Source organism: Canis lupus, chromosome 13 (assembly GCF_048164855.1).
Source record: "Canis lupus baileyi chromosome 13, mCanLup2.hap1, whole genome shotgun sequence".
NCBI classification, from domain to species: domain Eukaryota; kingdom Metazoa; phylum Chordata; class Mammalia; order Carnivora; family Canidae; genus Canis; species Canis lupus.
In genome coordinates, this window is record NC_132850.1 from 16332147 (window position 1) to 16345755 (window position 13609).

Genomic DNA, 13609 nt, shown 5'->3' on the forward strand with positions numbered 1-13609 from the left:
CATAAGAGACACACAGAGAGAGGCAGAGACACAGGCAGAGGGAGAAGCAGGCTCCCTGTAGGGAGCCCGATGCAGGATTTGATCCCAGGATCCCCCCCAGATCATACCTTGAGCCAAAGGCAGACGCTCAACCACTGAGCCACCCAGGTGTCCTGCCTTTCCTTCTTAACATCCATTCTTCATTTGGCTTATATGATCTCATTCTCTGCTTCTTGTATAACTCCACTCTCCTTTGTTCACTTCTCCCTGTGTGTCCACCTCTTAATTGTTGGTAATCATTTGATTTCATTCTACGTCTTCCCTGTCTGCCCCACTCCTCAATTCTATATACTTGCTCAGAGGGGTCCCATTTCTTCCATAAGACTCCAACTCTTACCTTAAGCTGGACCAAATTCTCCCTTGTCCTAAGTTACTCTCTTGAGCTTCAGTCCATTTTTACCTAGTTGTCTCACAAGCATCTCAAGCCTAATATGTCCCAAAGTGAACTTGTAATCCTTTCCTTTAAATCTCTTACTCCTGAATTTTCCATTTTGGTTATTGACTTAATTTTTAGTATGCTATACAAATTAGAAACCTGGGAAACAGTTTCTACTTTGATTTCCTTCAAATTTCCTTTACTGCTCTAAGTCTGCCTCATCTATCTCCTTAATATACAATCCAATCTCGTCATTCCCTGCTTAAAACCTCTGATGTGCCTCCTGGATAAAATTTGAGCCCCTAGGAATAGCTTAAAAGGTCCTTTACCAAGTGGTTCTAACCTCCTCATGCTCTCTAGTCACTTCAAACTTTTTGCCATGGCTCTTTCAAATCTAGAGACCTCAGTTCTGGGAAATTTTCTGGAATTGTTTCATTAATGATTCACTCCTCTCTGCTTTTTCTAGGATGCCTATTATTCTGATGTTATAACTTTTGGAGTGGTCATCTAACTTTTTCATCTTTTCTCTCTTATTTTCTACCTCTAACTCATTTTGCACTACTTTTAAGAGTTTTTTTTAATATTTATTAATAGTTAGATTTCTTCTATCATGCATTTAATTTCCAAGAGTTGGGATCCCTGGGTGGTGCAGTGGTTTAGCGCCTGCCTTTGGCCCAGGGCGTGATCCTGGAGACCCGGGATCGAATCCCACGTCGGGCTCCCAGTGCATGGAGCCTGCTTCTCCCTCTGCCTGTGTCTCTGCCTCTCTCTCTCTCTGTGACTATCATAAATTAAAAAAAAAAAAAAAAAAAAAAATAATTTCCAAGAGTTTTTTTCTGTTTTTTTTAATTATTGTTTTATTGAGGTATAATTGCTATAAAAATTACATTAGTTTTAGATACACAACATGATTCAATATTTGTATATATTGCAAAATGATCACAATAAGTCTAGTTAGCATCCATCACCATTCATAGTTACAAAGTTTTTGTGCATGTGATGAGAATTGTTAAGATTTATGCTCTTAGCAATTTTCAAATGTGCAATAAAGTAGTAACTATAGTTACCATGCTGTACATTACATCTCAATGACTTATTATTTTACAACTGTAAGTTTGTACTCTTTAATGCCCTCCACTCCAAGATTTTTCTTTTCTTTCTGAATGCTCCTTTTATTAATTTATTAATGACATCCTATTTTTGTTTTATAGATGTGTTCTTCTCTCTTCTCTCTGAGGAATTTTTTACTACATAAAGAGGCTTTATTTCCTCACAGATTTTTTTTTAATTTAAATTCAATTAATTAACATACAATATATTAGTTTCAGAGGTAGAGTTCAGTGATTTGTCTGTCTTATGTAACACCCAGTGCTCATTATATCACATGCCCTCCTTAATGTCCATCACCTAGTTCCCCTGTCCCTCCATTTCCCTCCCATCCAGAGATTTTCCTTTTCTGTTTATTGTTTGGTTGTTTTGATCTATGTCTTTCGTATCAGAGGCTTTCTTCAGAGATGATAATTTTTGGTTTTCTGTTCATGATTACAAGTTAAAGAGCTCACTGGAAGCTTGAGCATGATGCAGGGCTTATTGACTGTGAGTCTCTCTGTGGACAGACCTGGACAAGCCATTTGTTTGGGGAAACCCTTGATGTTTGTTTGTGTCTTTATTTCTTTCTCTTCGGATAGTAGACTCCTCAGAGAAGAGTCTTGAATTTCATGCTTGAGGAGTAGAAGTTTAAGCAGCTGCCAATGCTCTGGAAGCAGTGTGGGGGATGGGTTAGAGACATCTCAGCATTTAATATACATCTGGTCATTCAATCTCCCTGTTTTGCAAGGTACCCACACCCTTAATTTTGCCTGGAATCCCCTAATCCAGAGTTCCTCACCACATCTTCTCCAGAAAATCAGTTCCAGACTTCTGTTGTAGTAACAGAGGGACATTTATGTAGCCACATGGAATCTGGGAGAAGACTTAGGGAAGTAGTTACTTCTCTCTCTCTCTCTCTTTTTAAAAGATTTAATTGATTTATTCATGATAGACACAGAGAGAGAGGCAGAAACACAGGCAGAGGGAGAAGCAGGCTCCATGCTGAGAGCCCGACGCGGGACTCGATCCAGGGTCTCCAGGATCACGCCCCGGGCTGCAGGCGGCGCTAAACCGCTGCGCCAAAGGGGCTGCCCAAGATTTTATTTATTTATTCATGAGAGATTTTATTATTTATTCAGAGAGGGATCCCTGGGTGGCGCAGCGGTTTAGCGCCTGACTTTGGCCCAGGGCGCGATCCTGGAGACCCCGGATCGAGTCCCACGTCGGGCTCCCGGTGCGTGGAGCCTGCTTGTGTCTCTGCCTCTCTCTCTCTGTGTCACTACCATAAATAAATAAAAATTTAAAAAAATATTATTTATTGAGAGAGAGAGAGAGAGAGAAGAGAGAGAGAGAGGCAGAGACACAAGCAGAGGGAGAAGCAGGCTTCTATCTAGGGAGTCCGACGTGAGACTCGATCCTGGGACTCCAGGATCACACTCTGAGCTGAAGGCAGGCACTAAACTGCTGAGTCACCCAGGGATCCCCTCAGCCACTGTCCTTTATCCCTAGTTCCTTGGTGCTTGGTGTACTTGGTGCCTGTGAGTTTTCCTTAATGGATGGATGCCAGGGCATTAAGGAGATCGTGGTGAGGAAATAGAGACCTTTATGTGTATCACATTTTTTCAAAAAGTGTGATAATGAAGAGAATGTGACAAAAAACAGAAGTTAGGGATAACTGAGGAGTCAACTAGAGGCTCCTTTCCCCCTCAAAATGAGAGGTTTTGTACATACTAGAAAGGAGAGTGCAAAGACCCAGTGGAGAGAGAGAAATTGGAACACTTGAAAAACTAGGGATAATTGTAGCAGAAAGATCCTAAAGGACATAGAGAGGGTAGGATTGAGAATACAGGCAGAGAGGTTAATTTTGGTAGGAAGCAAGATGAAAAGAAGGCAGAAAGGAAGGTTGTGATTTTTAGAGATGGAAACGAGGACAGATGAAGACTAGTCAACAGCTTATTGTTTTGGTAGAATAGGCAGATAGCTTATCTAATGAGAAGGACAGGCTGAGAGCTTTAAGTAGAGTCTTGATGAAGATTTGGAATAGATACTGTGGGAAGTAGGTCAGAGGATTAACCAAATTAAAAAATATTTTAAAGCAGAAGTTAAGGTTAAGAGGTTTTGCTTAACATATCTGTGCAAACTTTATTAACATATGGAGTATAAAAGAAATGCCACAAATTTCAAAGATTCCACCATGATTGCCATCTTTCAAGAAGAAAGACTGATTGTGGTAACTATAGTGACAGTTCTTCCTGTCCTCTCATTGCAAGCAAGATCCTATTTGAGAAGTAACCAATTTAAAGGCAAAATGGTTAGTTTAGCAGCAGTAATACTGGTAGTCCAAAGCAGGAACACAGATATATATTCCACAGGAGCTTTTGGCTAAATGATTGGAAGAAAGAATAAAGAAATTTGAGATCTAAATTCTTTGGTTCCTAATTATAACCTGTAGAAGGGAAGAGGCAAGAAACAGCAAGAAGAAGCCAGCATCCTTGTTTTTTCCTGGATGAAGGACTAATTCTAGGTTCTTTGCCTTTGATATGATCTCTCCTACCTTTCTCTCTCATCCATCTCTAAGATTCATGCTTAACCTGCATTCTGTCCTTATCTGCTGGGCAGCATTCTCAGGCTGCCCTCTTAGCAGAGTCCTCACTATAACACAGAATGTGATTTCTAAGGAAGCAATGCTATTACAAGTCTGTGAAAACTGAACTTGAATAGGTGAAAACTTGCATAGTACTTTTTAAATTATTTTAATTTACTTATTTGAATATAGTTGATAAAAATGTTACATTAGTTTCAGGTTACAACATAGTTATTCAATATCTCCATATATTATGCTATGCTCACCACAAGTGTAGCTACTGTCTTTCACCATTCAACACTAGTACAATATCATTGACTATATTCCCTAGGCTGTACCTTTTATTCCCACAACTTACTCAGTCCATAACTGAAAGCCTATATCTCATACTCCCATTCTCCATTCTACCCCACAATAGTACTTCTTTAATGATGTTGATTCTCATTATTCTCATTGGCTTCTAAACAAGTCACTGATCCATCACTATGCAAACTTCGGTAGAATTTAAAATCACAGTGTGGTTGAGGTGATGTAAGTGCTGCTGTAAAGCAGAGGGAATTGAATAAAAGTCTTTGAGATGCTCTTTGAGTTATCACATCAGTTTTTTCACAGCATGTTTGAGAGGCATTATACAGTGATTAAGAGCAAAGGCTTGAAGTGGGATGTGGTTTTGAATTTCAGTGTACCTTAACCATGTGTGATCTTGGGCAGATCAGGCTCTTCAAACCTGTTTCCTCATCTCTAATAGCTGAAATGTTGTTGAATACTGGCTAACCTGACTTTTACAAGGTGACTTTCTGCTTGGTTCACTTCTTATAAATCTACATGGCTGGGGGTTCCTTTAATCTACCTTATGTTCACTTATGTTCCACATCTTAAGACCCATCCAGTTCCTAGACATGGTCATATCAGGAGCCCCAGGGCTACGAGCTCAGTGACTCAGGTCTAGCCAATCTTGTTCTTGATCTCTTTTTGTATATGGTTCTTGTGATTATTCCTCATTACTTTTCAGAAATGGGACAGACCTAAGTTTTGTGTGGCAAGAGTCTATGCAAACTTGGGGACTCTCTTTATGAAAAAGAACACGGGGTGCCTGGGTGGCACAGTCAGCTAAGCGTCTGACTCTTGGTTTTGGCTCAGGTCCTAATCCAGGGATCATGAGATTGAGCCCTATGTTGGGCTCTGTGCTCAGCACAGTCTGCTTGAAACTCTTTCCCCCTCCTTTTGCCCACCCCCTGTGTACATGCTCCCTTTCTCCCTCTCAAATAAATAAATAAGTACATCTTAAAAAAAGGAACACAAAATTATGAATAATAAAATTAAGTATAAAACCAAATTGAAGTCACTTCAATTAAAAGTAATAATCTTTAAAAAAAAAAAAGTAATGATCTTTTGCCCAGTTTCTAGATCTGAGCCAATTTACAGACCTGGAACCTAATGACTGAAAGGTGACTGAGTTCTCAAGGAGAAGGACCCTCACACACCACAGCAAATATATGTGATAATGATTTGCCAAAGCAATGGCCATTTCTTTGAATAGCTACATATTTAGGAAAGGGGAATATCCAGATATTTTGAGGACTTTTGAAGACAGGATTTGAATTGATACTGATACCCAGAGACCTGAGATGTCATCATGATCCTCACGTTAGAGAGTGGGGGCACATGGAGGCCAGGTAATAAATGGAATTGGGGACAAGTTCTCAACTACAGTGGGTCCACAGACTATCCAGTCCTTTCTAGTTATTTCCTTGGCCCTTAATATGTATAATTGGAGTTCATATACTTGGCAGTTGGGGTAACTCCCACATTGAGTTCTTAGCCTATGGGATAAATTATCTTAGTGTGAAAGGCCAAATGTAAGCCTCTGAAAATGCCCCACTTCCATGCATCCTTGGAGTGGGAGTAGGGGGATAGAGGAGATTAATGTTACATTTAAAGATCAAAAGGATGCAAAGAATCCATCCTACTATAACTACATTTAATTTGCCAGTCTGACCCCTTCACAAAGGGGATTCTACAGGATGCCTGTAGATTTCCACAAACCTAGATTGGTTGTTAGATTACTCAACCAAGTAGCAGCCCTAATTGTAACTGCTATACCAGACATGGCATCATTGTTAAATTAGATTAATATGGCCTGAGGTTCATAGTATGTAGCCATTAAGTTGGCAAATGCATTCTTTTCTATCTTACTTGAGAAAAAGGATCAGAAAGAATTATGTTCACATGGAACATAGTTATTGTATTAGGATTATTCAGAGAAAAAGAACCATTAGGATTATACATATGCACACATTAGGAGATACACACACACACACACACACACACACACACACACACACACTGGTATTCCTTTGCCCCATAACTGTGAACAGAGAAAACAATCCTGGGATTATTACTAAGGGCTCAGAATCCTAAGGACTGAGGGTTTGGGTCATACTACTGAGCAAGCTCTAAGACCTGCTTAGCTGACAGCTGAGTGTGAGAGGTATTTAGAATAGATATATTGAGGATGAAGATGAGGATGAAGTTTTGGCCCTAAGACCAACACTTCAGCAATGAGGGTTGTAGTTCACTCCACCAATCTTCCTCTTCTGAGTTTCCTCTTAGTTACAGAACCACAGAGGATCTGCTTCTTGATCCTGCATGGAAAAGTATATCTGTGAGGTAAAAGAATGGACTGTGGCAGCCATGAAAGTGTTTTTTGATTTCTGGCTTCAGGGATCATATTTATTGATCATCTTAGCTGCTGTGCTCTAAAATCCATTCCTGCATCCACTCAGAGGCCATGGTTTCCACATGTTGCTCCACTCATTAAGTATAGAAGGAGTACTAAGGCAGGCCTGTTTCTGGGAGATGGAAGACTCTTCTGATGGGTGATTTTGGTCTTGCCTAAATTTCTTAGAATTACATTGCAGCCTAAGACTCTTCTACTTGACTAACCTGCCTTTCCTTTGTCCTCTTTCTGCATTGAGGTCTGATGGCTCTCACAGTATTCCCTAGTTCCTAGCTCCTCTCCATGTTCCCCATCAAGCATAACCTCTAATAAATCTCTTACACATCTAATCCTGTCTGGACTAACATACATACCAAGTGTCCATCAGAAAGAAGGGGTAAGCAATGTGTGCTACATTTATATAATGGGAATACTACTGAGAATTAGAACAGATACACCTGAATAACACAGATGATTCTCAAAGACATGCTTAGTGAAAAAAGCATACATAAAAGAATTCATACTGTATGATTCCATTTAAATGAATTATGGTTCTTTCTGGGGGAATGGATATTGACTATAAAGGAGTACAAGGGGACTTTCTGGAATGATAGAAATGTTTTTTTAAAGATTAAGAAACAACTTTTTTTTTTATTAAGAAACAACTTTTTGAACCTTTCTTCATTGGTAAAATGGGATAAAGGTGCTAATCAGTTATTTATGAGAGGGAGCAAGAGAGTGGGAGCATGAGCAGGGGGAGGGGCAGAGAGAGAGGGAGAACCAGACTCCCCACTGAGCAGGGAGCCCAATATGGGGCTCCATCCCAGGACCTGGTATCATGATCTGAGCTCAAGGTAGACGCTTAACCAACTGAGCCACCCAGGTGCCCCCGATAGAAATGTTCTATATCTTGATCTGTGTGTTGGCCCCATGTGTGTGTATATATGTAAAAAGTCATCAAGCTGTATGCTTAAGATTGGTTCATTTTAGTGCATGTAAATTATAAAGTACTGAAAAAATAATAAAGCTGATGTATTGCCATCAGAAATGCCAACAATAAAGTACTGAAAAAATAATAAAGCTGATGTATTGCCATCAGAAATGCCAACAATGCCATCAGAAATCTAATTATTTTCTATTTTTTCCATCAGCTTCAACTCAAGTCTAGCTTTCCCTTTGTATATGTGATATGCTAAACAATCTCCTCTTCTATGTCAGGACACTAAGAGAATTGCTTCCAAAGGCTCTCCTAAAACAGTGAGAACATTTTTTTTTTCCTGGAAGTTGCTAGCAAACCACATGTCTTATTGGCCCCAATGAGTTATGTTCATTCCTGAACCAAACTCTATGACCAGGGAAATGCCATTCACTGACTGACTTATATCTGCTTATCTCTGAGTGAATACCTTTAGAATGGGGTATGGGATTATTTCAATCAATTAGGTTGGGGCTAACCCTTGGAGCTAAATTCCTTTAATTTAGTGTGGCTATTCCACACTGAAGAGGGGTGTAATGGATTTAAGGAAAACAACCACAAAGTCTACTATAAGAAATATGGCAGAGTTGGGTAATAAGTCCAATTGGTTCAATATTGCTTTAATCATGGGTCTCTTTTCCATTTCCCAAATACCTTTCCCTACCCCTACTTCATCCAGTTTTTAATATATTCCCTTTCAAAGTTAGCATTATCAGCAAGCACAGGTGTCTAGCTTTTATTCCTTGAAAGGGAAACTAGAATAAATGCCATTACTAAACAAATGACTCTAGATTGCATATGGTTTGCTTGCTGGACAATGCCTAAATCTTCATCTGAGTCTCACTTTGCCCCTCACTCTCATCTCAGCACTGATTTTTGTTCCATTCCTGAGGGGTTGAGGATGTTTCACAAATGCAATTTTATTTTAAGATTTTATTTATTCATTCATGAGAGACAGAGAGAGAGAGAGAGAGAGAGGCAGAGACATAGGCAGAGGGAGAAGCAGGCTCCACGCAGGGAGCCTGACGTGGGACTCGATCTGGGTCTCCAGGATCATGCCCTGGGCTGAAGGCGGGGCCAAACTGCTGAGCCACCGGGCTGCCCACAAATGCAATTTAAAAGATTTGTTTTTAAGGTTGGCTCAAAATTTTCCTGACATCATAAGATCTGTTGTAAGATGTCATATATTCTTGGTCATTGATTTTGATATGTGTGTTTTCACCCAGGACATTGCAATGCTGTAAAAGAAGTATTTTAGACTTCCACAGTCTCTTTGGGATGGGTCAATTCTCTCACTAGAGGAGAGAGATCAAACAGAGTAATATAGATCTAGAGCCACTGCTTATATAGCCACTTGGTGAGAAATAGAAAAAGGCACCCAGATGCAACCCTTTAGGTGCAGGGCTCGGCAAATGGAGTGCAGGCTGGATTTCAGCCCCTAGATCTAGATGCTCTGTGCTCTCTACAGGACTTTACCATCTCCATGTCACACATTGCCATAGCCTCCTAATTTATCTTCTGACTCTAGACACTTAATGCTCCTCCTCATTCATCCTGCACACTTCTGTCTGATTAATTTTCCTGAAATATTTCCTTTTATCATGTTATTCTCCTGCCCAAACATCTTTTTCAACTTCTTTCAGCCAACCTAAGGGAGTTCAGGTTCTTTAATTAGCATTTTAAAGTTTTGTGTGATGTCTCTTAAGTCTTCTTTGCAGTCCTTTTCTGCTACTTCTTACCACAGTCTTGGTGTTCCAATCAACACGGAGCACTTGCTGTTCCCAAACACATTTTGCATATTCATAAATATCTTATACACCATATTATTACCTTCTGTATTTATATATTTATGTATTTATTTAATGTCTGTTTCCCAAACTAGACTATAAGCTCTACATTGTATGTTGACTTTTGTATTTAAAGCAATAGAACAACCAACATTAACATCAACAACAATTGTTTTAATCTGATCCAGTATTTAGACTAGTCTTGAAAAGAGCTAGCAGATGTCAACAATGGGCTCACATAGCCCTCAATAACACTACTGACCTCTGTATTTACTCCACACAAGCCACATATCAACAAGGCCTTACTTTGGGTATCATTATTATTCCACCTGCTGATATTTCCAGTGTATTATGGTCTCTCTCTTATAAGTCACTGCTGCTTTTCCTTTTCCTTCTCACCTTCCCCCTCTCCTTCATCTTGTTTTTGCCCTCTTTTTCCTTTTTCTTTCCTTGAGTTTCACTATTTGACTATAGCCAATGAATGGTTCTCATGCTTCATTGAGAAGTCTAATTGCTTATTCCCTTTTAAGTGAATCAATCTGAGAACTTCTTTCTAGCCAAATTTGAGTCCTTGTCCAGGAAAGAAAATATATATTCACTTTCATGCTATCCTTACAAAAGCCTTTGGCTCTTAGGTGAGACAACTATGGTACAGAAATGAAATTTCACTAGGCTCAGAATTCAACAACATGGATTTGAGTTCTGTCACTCACATGCTAGTGACCTTGATTAAGAAACAACATTTTGAACCTTTCTTCATTGGTAAAATGGGATAAAGGTGCTAATCAGGGATGAATAAGAGAGTTTACTAAGCAGCGTTTAGGGCTTTATTTTATTTTATTTTATTTTAAAAAAGATTTTATTTATTTACTCATGAGAGACACAGAGAGAGAGAGAGAGAGGCAGAGACACAGGCAGAGGGAGAAGCAGGCTCCACGCAGGGAGCCGGACATGGGACTCGATCTCGGGTCTCCAGGATCACGCCCTAGGCTGAAGTGGCGCTAAACTGCTGAGCTACCCAGGCTGCCCTAGGGCTTTATTTTGATCTGAAATAAGAATTAAATTAGTATTTTTGGTCAACACAACTCAGTGAATTTTCTTCAACATTGCTTTATTTTCCAGCTGAAACTGTAAAATATTGTATCAATTTTAAATATTATTATTAGATGTCCTTGCTTCCTTATCTTTTGGCAACTTGCTCTATCAATTCCCAGTCCCAGATCAGGGCTAGACTGTTTTAATTAATTTAGTATCCTTTCGGGATCCCTGGGTGGCTCAGTGGTTTGGCGCCTGCCTTTGGCCCAGGGCGTGATCCTGGAGTCCCGGGATCGAGTCCCGCGTCAGGCTGCCGGCATGGAGCCTGCTTCGCCCTCCTCCTGTATCTCTGCCTCTCTTTCTCTCTGTCTATCATAAATAAATAAATAAATAAATAAATAAATAAATAAATAAATAAATAAATCTTAAAAAAATTTAGTATCCTTTGCTATGTTTAACTTATAATGCCTCACAAAAAATGGTTTATTCATTTTATTTGTTTCAAAATGGCACAAATACCAGAAAACTCAAAATGTAGCTTCATAGTCTATTAAAAAAAAAATCACTCTGCTACTCTAAGGTACAGTGCTGATATTACTAAATATTCATTGTATCAGTTTTCAGGAACAATATGGCAGAAGCATTTTATTTTTTTTCAGAAACACTTTATTCAGGGAAATTTTTCTTTTCCTATGTCATCTGAATTGAGGCCACTAATAACTAACTCATGACCAGATTAATGGAATAGGTTCCTATGTCTTCCATTTTTTTCCCTTCAGATAGGTTCTCTGCATTATAGCCAGATCACTCACCCATTTATTCATAAAATGTTTACTGAGAATCTATTATGTACTAACTACAAAGCACAGACTAATGGGAGGAAAGATGTGAAAAAACAAACAGAAAATAGGTTATACTCAGTTTTGTAATGTTATATAGCTGTCTAATAACCTTGGTTTCCCATTGTTCATTCTGTATACTCAACTTCAAATTCCTTACCTGGCATTTAAGATTATCCATAATTTGGCTTTTTTTTTTTTTTTTCACGATTTGGCTTTTAAAAGACCCTTCTAATCTTATTTTCCATTATTATAGCCAAATGGATTTTTAAAAATATTTTATTTATTTATTTATGAGAGACACATAGAGACACAGGCAGAGGGAGAAGCAGCCTCCTCCACAGGGACCTGATGCAGGACTCAATCCCAGGATCCTGGGAACACGCCCTGGGCCAAAGGCAGGCGCCAAACCGCTTAGCCACCCAGGCATCCCTAGCTACATGGATTTTTAAAAACTGTTCCATTAAAATGTTTTGTACTTTTCAGAGCTTTTGGGTTTCTGTTGAAGTAGCTCAACTCAATTTGAATTCCTTCCCTAAGCCTTTGGGCCTTTTGAATTCTACTCATTCTCCAAGATCTAGATGAAAGAAGACTATAGTAGAACTCCATCTCACAGTTTCTACTAAAGTGATCCTTCTGATTCCCAAAATAATCACTGCTTCTTCAAGTCACTTGACAATCCTTTGAAGCTTCTTGTACCTATTGCTTTTTTGTATTCTTTCAATCTTCTACTGTTATTTTTTTCCTGTGTTTCATCTTATCTTACTAACTGGATGTTAAGCTACCAGAAGTGAAATTATTTCCTGTTTAATGGTATCTTGGAAAAGATCTAGCCATCACTAAGGCCACAAAATAAATATGAGTAATAATAAAATATTTAGTTCTTTAAAAAATATTAGCAAAGAAGACTCATATAAATGAAGAGATAACTACATTTATGAAGCCTGAATGACTATTTTTTTAATGAAGACTGAATTATAAAAATATTAGCTGTCCCCAAGAAATTCAATGTAATTCCAAGAAAAATCCCTGCAGGGAAATACAAATCAGAATCACAATGAGACACCCTTACACCAGTGAGAATGGCGAAAATTAACAAGAGAGGAAACAACAAATGTTGGAGAGGATGTGGAGAAGGGGGAACCCTCTTGCACTGTTGGTGGGAATGCAAACTGGTACAGCCACTTTGGAATACAGTGTGGAGGTTCCTCAAGAAGTTAAAAATAGAGCTACCCTACGACCCAGCAATTGCACTACTGGGTATTTACCCCAAAGATAACAGATGTAGTGAAATGCCAGGACACCTGCACCCCAATGTTCAAAGCAGCAATGTCCACAATAGCCAAATTGTGGAAGGAGCCATGATGTCTTCGACAGATGAATGGATAAAGAAGATATGGTATATATACACAATGGAATATTATTAGTCATCAGAAAGGACGAATACCCACCATCTGCTTTGACGTGGATGGAACTGGAGGGTATTATGCTGACTGAAGTAAGTCAATCGGTGAAGGACAATCATCATATAGTTTCACTCACACATGGAATATAAGAGATAGTGAAAGGGATTATAGGGGAAGGAGGGGAACTGAGTAGGAAAAACTAGGGAGACAAACCATGAGAGATTCCTAACTCTGAGAAACAAAGGGTTGTGGAAGGGGAGGTGGGCAGGGGGATGGGGTAAGGGGTGATGGGCACTGAGAAGGACACTTGATGGGATGAGCACTGGGTGTTATACTATATGTTGGTAAATCGAACTTAAATAAAAACAAATGTAAAAAAATAGTTACCATACAAAACACCAATACCAGGAAAAAAAGAAAAGAAAAATCCCTGCAGGACTTTTTTGAAACATACTAAAATTGGTGCATGGATAGCAAAAACAAAATTGAAAAACAAGGACAAAGAAGGGAGATTCATCCTACCAGTTATCTAAACATTTCCAAAGTTAGTTACTTATTACCAAATTATTAATAAAAATGTATTTTTGTAATAGGAAGAGGTAAAAAGGTAGGTAGGTGAAACAGAAAAAAAGGACCAGAAACAAACCTACAGATGTAAGACAATTTGGTACATCACAAATCAATTCAGGAAAGGCTGAACTATTTGACAAATGATTTTAGAGCAATTACCAACTGCCTTCATAGAAAAATAATTAAAAT

At 38.9% G+C, this 13609-nt stretch overlaps 1 long non-coding RNA gene across 6 annotated transcripts in view; it reads right to left on the bottom strand.

The window, feature by feature from the left end:
* Positions 1-13609, bottom strand: part of LOC140602638 (uncharacterized) — a 67089-nt gene that overhangs the window by 49318 nt on the left and 4162 nt on the right. The gene's annotated exons all lie outside the window — the stretch shown is intronic.